Source organism: Camelus dromedarius, chromosome 4 (genome assembly GCF_036321535.1).
Source record: "Camelus dromedarius isolate mCamDro1 chromosome 4, mCamDro1.pat, whole genome shotgun sequence".
NCBI lineage: Eukaryota > Metazoa > Chordata > Mammalia > Artiodactyla > Camelidae > Camelus > Camelus dromedarius.
The window spans coordinates 203,119-215,808 of NC_087439.1; the positions used below are offsets into that span (position 1 = coordinate 203,119).

The 12,690-nt window shown below is 52.6% G+C and overlaps 1 long non-coding RNA gene across 2 annotated transcripts; it reads left to right on the forward strand.

Annotated features, from left to right (window-relative positions):
* Positions 1–2,227: 2,227 nt before the first annotated feature.
* On the forward strand, positions 2,228–6,084 carry LOC135321113 (uncharacterized). 2 transcript variants are annotated; one of them, XR_010380514.1, is made up of 3 exons: positions 2,228–2,326; positions 5,553–5,639; positions 5,987–6,084. It is a non-coding gene; the product is annotated as an uncharacterized LOC135321113 (long non-coding RNA). The 2 variants fall into 2 exon arrangements; XR_010380515.1 differs by lacking the exon at positions 2,228–2,326 and adding an exon at positions 5,202–5,403.
* Positions 6,085–12,690: the final 6,606 nt, after the last annotated feature.

Sequence of the window (12,690 nt, forward strand, 5' to 3'; positions counted from 1 at the left end):
ACCAGGCCAGAACTAGTCGGCTGGCCGAGCAAGCCGCCATCCCCAGCAGCAAGCACCGCCATGGTCCCGGGCAGCTGCACACTTCCGGAGCCCGCTGCCCGCCCCAGAAGCTCAGGCCGGCCCGCGCGGAGCGCGGCGCCTGTAACCATTGCAACGCCGCAGGGCCATCCTCTAGCGCTTGCGACGAGTGTCTTCCCGAGTCTAGATGTGCTAGGGCAGAACTTGCGGAGCCAATGGGAGCCAGGGCGCGGCCAGGACGGAGGTGGGGGAGGCTTATGGGGCAGCCGGGCGGGGCCGCTTGGAAGTCCTGACCTGCAGGTGGCGCCGGGCGGAGGCTCGGGCGGTGCTGCCACCAGTGGGCGGGGCAGTGGGGCAGCGGGGCAGCGAGACGGGGACACCCTCACCTGTCCCTGTGTGGGGATCAGCCTGGGCTCCGTGGCCTCCGCTTGCACCGGACGTGGACCCAGGCTACCAGTGGGCAAGATATAGGACTGAGCCCACGCACGCACGGCTGGCCAGGTAGGGCACCTGAAGTGCAGATCCGCCAGGCCCGCTGCCGGCCTTGAATACTCGCTGCTAGGCAGTTTCCAAGAAGACGGGATCTGTCATAAGAGGGGAGGTAGGGCTGGGGTGCCAGATGCCGGGTTAGGTGCAGTCTGACAGGAGAGCCATGGTGAGAGGACTCAGAGCGGCCCCTGTGTAGGCGGGGCTAAGAGTTTGGGGTATAGGGTGGGGGTGGTGTGTGCCTTGCTCTGTGTTCTCCCCAAGAACCCTCACCCCAGAGCAAGGGGCTCTGCTCCCCCCACCCCTCACTGCACTCCCTGCCTTCCCCAGCACCATCTGGGGTGTGGTCATGTCGGGGCAGGGAAGGCCCAGGCAAGGGGCTCATTCAGGGGCAGGGGCCACTCTGCAGGGATGCTGGACCTGACAGCGATGTGGTGCTTCGGAACTCCCCTGGGCTGGGTTTCTAACCAGTGAGATGGAAGGGCCTTTCCTTCCTGGGGTGCAGTTGGGGGAAATAGATCCATCATGAATGTCAGCCCTGAAAATGGAGGCTGAGCTACATCCATTCCTGGAAAGAAAAATCAGGCCCCTCCAGTCCAGGTGACTCAGAAAGTCATTCAGCAATGTTTGGGGTCCCCAGTTTACGTTTTCAACTAGAGCTGAGCTGCTCAGGAGGCCAGATCTCTGTCCGTGGCTCCAGGAGTAGGCTTTCTGTTGGGCGACAGGATCCTCACAAACACCTGTGTCTTTGTGGGTCACTCCCCTCTGACAAGCTGGGAGGCAGGGTGCAGTTGTGGGAAATCGTGTTTCCATGAGGAGAGGGCCACCAAGTGGTGGGGGCACAGGAGACAGTGGGAAAGAGTCCCGCAGCCTTTCTGGAATCAAAAAACTGGCAAATGTGAAGAAGTGCATACTTTGTTTTATTGAACAGGCTGCTTATGTACGTTTGGAGGGCCAGGTTCAAGGACTCTGCATCCCTCCAGGACAATAGCCTCAAGAGAAGAACAGAGCAGGAGGAGATATGGGGTTTCTCCTAGGAATGAGGCAGAACAGGGATTTCTGCAGATTTGCAAGGAGACCCCGACCACTGAGCACGGGGTTACAACCCCACATGACCCCTGTCGTGTTTGGCTTGGGCTCTGGGTCTGGCCTGATCATTATTCTTCCAGCTGAGTTCCAGAAATTCAGAGGGTAGACTTAGAGAGGCTGCGTTTGGAACCCGGTGTGGAGACGTAGGGTCGTTTATCCTGAGTCCCTTCAGCCTAATCACTGTAGCTCAGTTCCAACACCACCCAGGCCCCCAGGGTGGCCGTGGAGGGAGAGCAAGCCTGGCAGGTGACCCAGGGGTCCCACTGCTGTTCCCCTCTTTTATCTTTGTTCCCTTTCATCCCGGAAGGTGTGATTGTCTCATGTCATGGTGACAAGCCATCTCTCCTCTGTCAGGTGGGGTCCCCACCCCCACTCAGCCTTCTCTCTGCATGGATGATGAAGGACCAGGCTCACTTGAAGTTCTGAGCTTGAGCAGTAAGGTGGAACCAAAGAAACCAATGGAAACAAAGAAACAAATCATTGTGGCAAATCTCCCCACCACAGAGAAGCTGCCCTGAGTGGAAGGATGGGTGTGGGCATGCCCATTTGTTTCCTGTCTCCCAGTGCTCTTCGCTTTCTTATTGCAGACCTGCATGGTTACAACAAAATGATCTGCAAAACTGAAAATATTTACTCTCTGGCTTTTACAGAAAAGGCTGACCAGCCTCTGGTTCCCGTACCGGTCAAGTGATAGGAGTACCTTTCCAGTTTGGAAACATCTGGGCAGGCCCAGGTTTGCAAAATTCTTTAAGAGTAGTTATGGAGTTTTTCTTCTAAACATTTTTACGGCTGTATACTTAACTGTGGTTGTGCTGTGTAATTCTGAGCCAGGATTTTCTCAAACTGTTTCTCATTTCTTATACCAGACACCCCTAAATTCCAAGGGGAATGGGATGTTAAGGAAGCCATGGAGTTTAGGAAAAAGATACAGATTTCATTTCCATTTAAGCATTGATGTATCTCCATCCTAGGCAGTATCGGTTCTGTGGTATTGATAGGGGAACTAAATAGCAACCAATTTTATAGAAAATAGTGGGTCATTGGGTACACAAGTTCTTCTTTTCAACATTTTTGTAATGTTTGCAGTTTAAGATGACCATTCCTGAGAAACAGGCAGCCTCTTAGAATGAAATAGCATTTTCCCTGAACCATACTCAATTTTTATTTCGTAGACAGCAGGAAGGACAATCACACATTCAACAATTGGGGACCTCAAAGATAAAATGTAACTTTCTGAGAGCACACTCCCCCCGTCTCCCTCTGTTCTTTTCACTGTCCCATTGTCCCTGAAGGCTCTTTCGTATCTTCTGCTCATGACTCCAGTAACTCTTCCTCCTCTTTCCTCAGCTGGTAAGTTTACTTTTCTACTTTAACCAAGCAAACTGAAGCCAACAGAAGAGAACATTCACCAGCAACTCCTAGCACATCCGCTCACCTTCTGATGTCTGTGACCTCACTCTCGCTTCCCCACCTCTTATTACAGGTGACATCAAAAGCCATATCATCCAAAAGTCGCCAGGGGGCCCATCCATACAATCTGCTCCGGGCTGTCTCTCCCACATCCATCCTCTCTGTCACTACCTCATCTATTTTGTTCTCCTGCTAGTTGGCTCCCATCAGTATATAAAAGTCCATCCTCTTAAAAGAAACAAACAGCACTCCTTGACCCTAATTCGCCCCCACCAATTGCCACCCCATGTCTTTGCAGCAAATCTTTAATGAGTAGTTTAAACTCACTGTCTAAATATTTTCTTGAGCCATCCGCTTTTGCACCCACTCTGGCTTTTCCCCTGAACCCTCGCTGTATGGAAACTTCTCTGTCAAGGCCATCAGTGACCCCACGTTGCTAAATATAGTGGTCAGATTTTAGTCTTCGTCATGCTTGGCCCTTTGGCAGCATTTGACCCAGCTCTTCCATCCCTCCAACCCCGTGTTCCTGCTTTACTTGACCTCCAGCCTATCGCTCTGCTTTCGATCTTCTGGCTGGTCTTTTGCCAACGTCTCCTCTTTTTTCCAAACATTTACTGCGAATGTGCCCCGGAGTTGGGTCCTGGGTCTCTCCTCAATCTCTCTGCTATAACTTTGGTGGAAGCAACCAGACTTGGAAATTGACATGCCATCAATTTCTCGATTTGTCCAAACTCCCTGATTTGCCCTTTCCATTTGGAACTCTCTCCCTGATACTCATATTCTTTTTCTTTCACTCATCTTGCTTTCACATTCATACATATGTTCTACTGTGAAAATTACTTTTCCAAATTTTGAATCAGTCCATACATATCATGTAAAATGCTCAGATCTCTATTATTTCCACTAAGATGCTTATTCTACCTTAGAACCTTTCTGCATTTCTGTATTTATGTCAATAAAGTGAATAGTATTTCTACAAGCCTCATAGTTAAACAGTGTGTTTGTTTGGGGCTATTATGTAACATGAAATAATGATACATCAACATAGTCCTTTTTCATTTAATTTTATGTAACACCAAGATGAGGTTTTTGCATGAAGACTGGTTTTATTGAAATTTTACCTACGTTATGGACAGTCAGTTTATGTGAAAGCCCTCATTTCTCCTCTTTTCTGATATATTTTCCATTTGGCTATTATAACATATACATTGGCATGAAATAAAATTCCAAAATCATTCACATAATAAAATCAATACATTTAAATTATATTTTTTAATGTTAATAAGAAAGAAAAAGAAACCCAAACTCCTCTACCTATTAGGCATTTCTGTGGCAATATCTAATAGACTCCTTAACCATGACATTGAAGAACTGAGCTGATTCCTACCCCTTTCCACCTGCTCAGCCCCATCTTGTCCCATCCCCTGTGGATGGAGAGGACATCCATCCCATTTTCCAGGTCCAGATATTGGAACCATGTTCTTTCTCTCTCTTTCACTTACACACACACACACACACACACAGCAAATACAGCTTGTTAGAAAATTCTGGCTACTCTGAATTCATTAACCACGTACTCCCTGTTCCCCACCCTCCTAGGAGCCACCTTCAACCCCTTGTTGGACACCAATTAGCCTACTTCTTCCATCTTTGCTTTTCTACAATCTCATCCACACAGAGTCAGAGGGAGCTTATAAAAGCATACATTGAGGGGGTGGGTGTAGCTCAGTGATACAGTGCATGCTTAGCATGCATGAGATCCTGGGTTCAAACTACAGCACCTTCACTAAAATAAATAAATTAACCTCCTCCCAAGAAAACCCAAAACAAAAGCATAAATTGGACATCACCCATCCCATCAAAACTCACTAAAAGGGTCACCATTCCATTAGGAGCCAAAGTCGTCCCAAAGTCTTCGAGGACACGGCCTGCTCTGCCTCTCCGCCCACACTCTCCCCATCACTCTGGGGGCCTCTGGCTCCGGCTCTTCCTTCTTCCTCCGGATCTATTCTGCTTCAAGTTCATTACTCCTTGAGATCTGCCAGGATTGCCTTATTCCCTCCTGCCTGACTCCCACCCCACCACCATCACCTGAGTTTGCTCATATCACTCTTATATTTCCCCAAGCTCTTGCTACCCCCATCATGTTGCCTGTTTTCTCTGCTAAAACTCTGAGCCCCCAGTGATGGGTAGTCGTGTCTATTTTGTTGACTAATAAAGCCCAAGAGCCTTGGGAATGGGTATAGTTACTAGATTCCCATAAGTAGTAGGAGCTTATACAGATTTGCTGAATGAATGCAGAGGTCCTGGTCCAATTCGATGGAGCACTTCTGTGTCCTGCTCAAAGATTAACTCTCCTTTCCTCCTGAGAGAGGGTGACCACTTCCTTGGTGATCAAAGGCAAGATCTATTTTCTTTATGCTGTTAACCTTAGGCGGGGAGACTGGGGGATCTTCATTTATATTTTAAAATTTGATTCACTCTGCAGTTTGTCTCCTGTCTATGTATCCTTTTGAGAAACCGTTTATGAGTGATCATTCTCCCATCAGATTGAACAGGATCCAGGGGGAAGTACCAAGCCTGTCCCATCGGCCATCCTGTGTGTCATGTCCTGTGACCCAGTGGATGCTCAGCACGTAAGTGAACCAACAGGAGTGAGTGAAGAGATGGGAACATCTCATAATTGTGGTGGCTGCACTCTGTCCGATGCCTTGAGATTTGGGGAAGGTTTTACAACTGCGGAGGCGAGATGTCAGGTCCTCTGTGCTCTTCCTGAGTGCCCTGGCCTTACCCATTCCCCCAGCCCCCTCTGGGCAGCCAAGCCCAGGAGCTGGGCCACCGGCGATTGTGCTGATCAATAATCCACCTCACTCAAAGTCCGGGGGTAAGAGCGGCCAGCACAACTGTTTGTAGACTCTGAAGTCAGGTCCTTGGAGGAATTCCTCACTGAACAATGTTTTGGACCTTTTATTTTTCTCTATAGCCTCCAGCTGAAGAAACAGATTGCCTTAGGTACATGAAAGGTGAGGACACCTACTATCCCCATGGAGCGCAGGTGGGGCTGGGAGTCTGCTGTTTGTACAGCCGATGGGCTCGTGTTGCTTTGGGCATCCCTGTGCCTGAATTCCTGCAGTACACTCGGTGGTAAGAACGGGGGTGCCTGGCAGGGAGGGAAGCGGGTCGGGGGACTACACAGCTGGGGAGACGTTAACCTGGGGTGAGCGGGAGCCGGCTGATGCATGGAATCTCGGTGCAGGGAACTCTCCAAACTCAGAGAGGTTCCCACTCCCGCAGGGTCCCTTTGATCAGGGTGCTAGGCTGTCAGCACTGCAGGGTCCCTGTGAGGATCATGGTGCCTTCAGGCAGTGGGAAGTGAGGGGTCCAGTGGCAATTAAATTAACTGTGCACCCAAAGCCAACCCCCGTCTCTTTCAGCCTGTTTCCTAATCTGCAAAACTGGAATGATGTTAACCATCCCGCAGGTTTGTTGATGGGCTGGGACACACTAGACTGCCAGGAGCTGGAATTCCTCTCTGCCCTGATTGTAATCCTTCCTTCACACTATTTACTCTCACAAGTTCAGTCTCTCTGTCTCTCTCTCATTCACTTGTAACTTTCTCTCCTGCTCTGGTTTCATTTGATTCCCACCCTCCTCCCAATCCCCAGATGAGTGAAATTAATTTCTGTGTGTCAGTTCCAAATTCCCGGGAAAGATGCTCTGTCCCCTCTGGATTGGTTGTCCAACCCATCAGTTGCAGTCAGAGGAGTGAGTCCCTCTGTGACCAGAGGAGGGGCTCTGCCCAGGTCCCCAGCCACCACTGTGGGAGCACATAGCTCTCCGAGGAGGAGGTACTGGCTGTGACTTGGTGTCACTAAGTGTGAATTTATCACTCCTCTTGCCCCACCTTCATCCTCCTAAACAAAGATGAAAATTAAACACTCCCGAGATTTGTGTCATGGAACACTCAGGGTGGGGGCTAAGAGGGCTGGATTCCCTGCTGAGTGTAAGGGGCTACAGTGACTCCCCAACGAGAGCCTGTAAAGGAAACAGCACCGGCCCCACCGGACACTTAGGATGCTGAGTCTGCGTGACATTGAGCCAGGCTTCTGACCACAGCTCAGGGGTCTGGTGTGACCGGTTAGTCTTTGAAACCAACCAGCTTTGGATTCCTCAATCCCTCCCTGAGGTTTTACCTGAACCACGAGCTTCTGTATCTCTGAAGACAGATGATGAGGACCCTTCACGTAAGGCATTTGCACAGCCCTGTGCGGGAATTTGTGCTGCACGGTCTGCCCGGCGAGCTGACCAAAGTTCGTAGTTTACTGATCTTAGAAATAGTCTGCTTTCCTGATGCACTGTTTCACTGAACAAGCAACAGAAGCCACCTCTGGCTGATAAAAGCAAAAAAGGGACTTAAAGAAAAGATACTGGGAGGGTGCATGGAGTGGCCCAGACCAGAGCCGACCCGGGGTCCGTATGAGATGTTGGGGAGCTCCAGGCACCAGGCTGCGCAGGGTGCTACCTGGCCCCCTGCTGCCCCAGCAGGGACCCCCCCTCCTCCTGACACTCCACCTCACTGCAGGTTCATGTCCCGGCAGGGCCAGGTCACACTGAAGCCACCAGCACACACCTCAATGGGGGAGTTGGCCCCTTCTCAGCTGAGGGCATGCCTGGTGTGGGGAGAGGCCCAGTTAGAGGAAGACGGTTCCCCTACTGTTCCGAGTTAATGCGCAAGTCAGTGCCCATCACTCAGGAGAGCCGGGCTGGCCTGACCTCATTGTGGTGACTAGGCCGTCTGAGTTCACGTATTACTTTTTAGTTTGGAAGGCCCAAGAGGGAGAAAAAGTGGAGGTTCTAGTACTTATTTTATATTTCCCATGTACCAGGTGCGGTATGCAAGCCACTTCAGACAAGGCCCATAACAACCACATTAATAGGCCACGGAGAAAGTCGTGCATTCAGGCCTCTGCAGCCCCGAAACGCGTGTCCTCATCAGTTCCGTAGTTACCAGTGGAAGTTGTAGGGATTTATGGGACTGTGTGCTCCTGTGGGGCTGGGATGTGTGTGTTTAAATCCACATCTTCAGAAACTCTGCCAGAACCACAGCCACTGATTGTCTGCATGGAGGCAGAGGAGGGGAGGCTTCCAGCCTCTGGTCCAGCTCGTGTGGAGCTCAGAAGTTGCTCCTTCTGTCCTGAAAACAACACCAGAGCTGAGGGAGCTGAAAACCCACTGCTGTTCTTAGACCCACAAGAAAACTGAGGGGGAAAGCTGCTCCCAACCCAGAGAGGCAGCCGGGCAGGCTTGGAGAGTCACAGCTCCCAGGGCAGAACCCGCTATTGTAAGAAACTAGGGGGCAGGCAGATTTAACAGGTCCCTGAGGCCAGCTGGAAACAGCGTGGGGAAGTCTGAGTGTGACAACTTCAGGGGGCCAGTCAGAGGGGCCCCCTGCTCTTTTTCATGCATTTTACTTCGAGGACAGTACCCTGTTCTCAGAGTGAAAATCATAGGAAAACTCCTCATGCTTCCTGCCAGGAAAGGATAAAATAACTCTAATGAAATACACCCAGAACATTCTCTTCCATTGTGGGGGGTTGTGTTTTTTTTTTAAATGAGAAATTATTTTACCAGAGCCTAACCAGCCTGGGGGAAGGGAAATCCCTTCTGTCTCACCCAAATTGGGGTGAAGGGAAAGAGACACACTTGTGGAGGTCACAGCTCAGGGCACAGGATCAATGAGAACTAATCACAGGAGTATAGATGCCCTGCTCTGTTCCACTACCCCAACAACTTACCTCCATGTCAGTAGGGCCTCTGTGTAATAACAGGAATAAAATTAAAAGAAGTTAATGTCTCAGGAGTGTCTAGGGAAAACCCAAAGACAGCGGGCGGATGAAAACAAGGACACACAGGCAGCTTTAGCCTCTCACACCAATGGCTGTAGCAAACTACACACAGCCCATCCCAGTAGATAAACAGAAAACCTCACAGAAAAAACTATTTATTTTGGTTCTCTTACCCAGTGCATTCCATGGTGCATCCTCACCTAGAATTGAGTGGAAGCAAGTCCATTTCAGAAGGGACATAACTGAAGAGGAATGGCTTTCCAGACTCTGAAGGGCAGAGAAACACCAGCCTGGGTTAGAGAAAGGTGAGGGGTGGGGTAAGGGGTGGGCTGCCTTCCCCAAATAAGGAACCTTCCTGAGGCCAGCACAGTGGGAGGGAGGGCCATGGGGTGGAAGCAGATAGACTTCTTCCTGAGAACTGATGGGATGCCTCAAAGGGACCATTCAGGTGCCCATTCAGGTGTCTTGACGGTGGGAGCCAGTTGGTCTGCCTCAGAGCCCAGGACTGAGGTGGGTGCATAGCAGGCAGGACTTACTTAGCCGGATCCATTTCACTTCTCCGAAGCCCTGTGTAAAACATGAAGCTTGAACGGCCTGGTGAGCACAGCTCTGCCCTCAAGACCGGTTTCTACTCCTCTCTTCCCAGAGAACAGCATCTCTGAGCCCGTCCTGGGTGACCTCACAGAGATCACTCTAGTGGCCCAGGCTAGTGACCGGGAACATGTACCTTCCTGCAGCCAACCCCAGACGTCCACTGATGCATCATATACTGGCAAATATGTGAGTTCATGTGCATTGGTCTAACAGCAGAGACTCTGCCACAGGCCCAAGAGGTGGTGTGTGGGACATACAGGGGTGCAGGACTGTAAGCAGTGCAAAGGTGTAAGTGGTGGCAGGGGTGCAGGGGCTGTGGATGGTGAAGGCAGTGCAGGGAGTGTCAGGGGTGCAGAGGTACAGGGAGTGTAGGGGTGCAGGGAGGTGCTCAGGCAAGTGCACATCCTCGCAGTCAGCCTGACCACCGAAGGCTAGTGCAATGGTTTGGGGCGGCGGAAGCGGAGGCGGCGGCGGGTGGGAGGCTGCCCGGGCAAGCCGGTCGATTTCTTCTCTTCCCTGCAGCCTGGCCTGGGGGTGCCTTGGCCGCCGGAGATTCGCCAGATGTTGGACTCCAAGTAAGCTTGCTCCTGGGAGGTGGGGCGGTTAGGTCAGCAGGCGGCGGCAGCGGTAGTGGGGCGGAGCGGGGCTGCCCCTGGCGAACTGGTGGAATAGCTGCCTTCTCCCGGCTGCCGGGCCTGGGAGCGGCCTCTGCTGCCCCAGGTCGCCGGACACACCTGTCCCACTCAGCTTGCTGAGTGGGGAGTGGAGGCGGTGCCGTTAATGTGCGGGGACCACGGGGGTAGGGGGGCTGCCGCGGGGGAGCCGGTCAATTCTCTCCGCACTCCCCCGCGGCGGAGCCTGGGGGCGGCCTCCGCTGCCCTAGAGGCGGGACGCCGGTCTCCAGGTGAGCTTGGTCCTGGGAGGTGGGAGCAGCGGCGCCAGGGTTAGGGGGTCCGTTCCAGGGAGCTGCTCCATTTCTTCTCTCCTCCGCGGCCTGGCCTGGGGGCGACTTCTGCCGCCGGAGATTTCCCTGAGGTCCGACTCCAGGTAAGCTTGCTCCTGGGAGATGTGTGCGGTGCGGTCAGGGAGCTGGTAAGGTGGTGGCTGCGGGGATAGGGAGGCTGCCCCGGGGTAGCTTGTGTATTAGCTCCATGTCTGCACCGCATGACCTGCAAACGGCCTCTGCTGCCCCAGGTCCCGGGACACCCCTGTCCCACTTAGCTAACTGGGGGCGGGAGGCAGGGTAGTCAGGGTGCAGGGGTGGCGGGTTTCGGGGGCCTGCAGCTGGGAAGCTGGCCCATTTGCTCCCATCTTCCCCGCGGCTTGTCCTGGGGGCGGTCTCTGTTGCCCTGGGTTACGGGACACGTGTATCCTAGTCGGCCTGACCCCGGGAGGCGGGCGTGGTACGTTGGGGGTGGTGGCAGCAGCGGCGGGTTTTCCCATGAAGCTGGTACATTTGCTCCCATTTCCTCTCATGGTTTGCTCTGGGGGCGGTCACTGTTGCCCCAAGTTCACCGGACGTCCATCTCCAGGTCAGCCTGCTCCCTAGAGGCGGCCACCGAGAGGTAAGGGGGCAGGAGCGGTGGCTGATGTGGGGGATGGGGATGCCTTGGGGAGTTGGTGGATTGGCTCCCGTCTCCCTGATGGCCTGGTGTGGGAGTCGTCTCTCCTGCCCTCGATCACCAGACACACCTGTCCCATTCAGCCTGCTGGGAAGGGTCGCCCTGGACGGTGCCTTTAAGGTGCGAGGGTGGCAAAGGCGGAGGTAGAGGACCTGCAGCGCGGAGCTTGTCAATTTGCTCCCCTCTTCCCCGCGGCCAATCCTGGGGGTGTCCTCTGCTGCCCAAGAAGCAGGATGCCCGTCTCCAGGTCAGCTTGCTCCTGGGAGGCTGACGCGATGAGGTCGAGGGGCAGGGGCAGCCGGCCGTCGCAGCTTCCTAATGGGGCCACTTCTTCTCCTTTCCCCTGACCTGGCCTGGGGACGGCCTCTCCCGCCCAAGATTCGTCTGACACACCACACCAGGTCAGGTTGCTCCTGGGAGGTGGGCGCGGTGAGATCAGGGGGTGGGGAGGAGAGGGGTGCTGCCTATTGTGAGCTGGAGGATAACCTCCCATCTCTCTGGAGGCCTGACATGGGGGCGGCCTCTGCCGCCCCTCGTTCCCAGGTCACACTTCTCAGGGTCATATTGCCCCGGGGGTGCGTTAAGGTGCGGGGGTGGCGGGGTGATGTCGAAGGTATGGAGCCTGCCGCTTGGGAGCTGGTGGTTTAGCTCCCATCTCCCCAGCAGCTTGGCCTGGGGGCAGCCTCTGTTGCCCCAGGTTGCAAACTACAGTTTCCCTGACAGCTTAGCCACCTGAGGTGGGCAGGATGTGCTGAGGGGGCAGAGGCAGCTGCCAAGGCAGCGACGGAGGGGGCTGTCCCAGGCCAGCTGGCCTATTTGTTCCCATCTCTACCTTTGCTGCCCTAGTTTCGCAGGACGTCCTTCTCCAGTATTTCCTTCTCCTGGGAGGTGGGCGAAGTGCATGCAGCCCAAGGTCTGGGCTCTCCCCTGGGGAGGGGCAGAACTCTATTGTTCTCATTTGTCTTTATTCTTCAGCGAAGGGGTTACTGGACCCAATTCTTAATTCTGAGAATGTGTAGCCTATGTTAAGGAAGAGCTGCTGGACAGTGTGGTTTCTAGGTGGGTTTTCACATCAGCTGATGCCCAAGGCAGGCAGGAAAGCTATTACTCAGAGCTCCTTAGTGTGGAGTTGGGGGGTGGCCCTGCTGTCCTCACCATACTTTTTAAAAATGTGTCACTCCCCTTTTTTTCCTAGGTGACATTTTAGGTTATTGGGTCACAGATTCCTGGCACAATCATCCCTGTTCTCAAACAACTTTAAACTTGGATGAAGTGATAAGTAGGGGAAGAAGATGATTTGCTGAAAGGTAAGAATACTTAAATTTGCATTAAAGCTACATTCTGTCAATCTTTCTCAAATGATTTTTCTCGGATTCAAAATCCACGACCTAATGAATGTTGTACTCCTGTGTAAATCATTGATCTTCAGATCACATTTGTTAAATGGTCAATGAGATTTGTTAAGTAGATTATTCCTGAAAGGAAAAGCTCAGGCTTTTGAGAATTCCTTGTCTGATGTCACCCAGGCAGTCACAGTAGAAGACAGAACTGATATAAAAATCCCTCAGCTGCCTGAACTGCAAAGCTTCTGGGATTACTGATCCCTGAAATGCAGGTGACTCTTG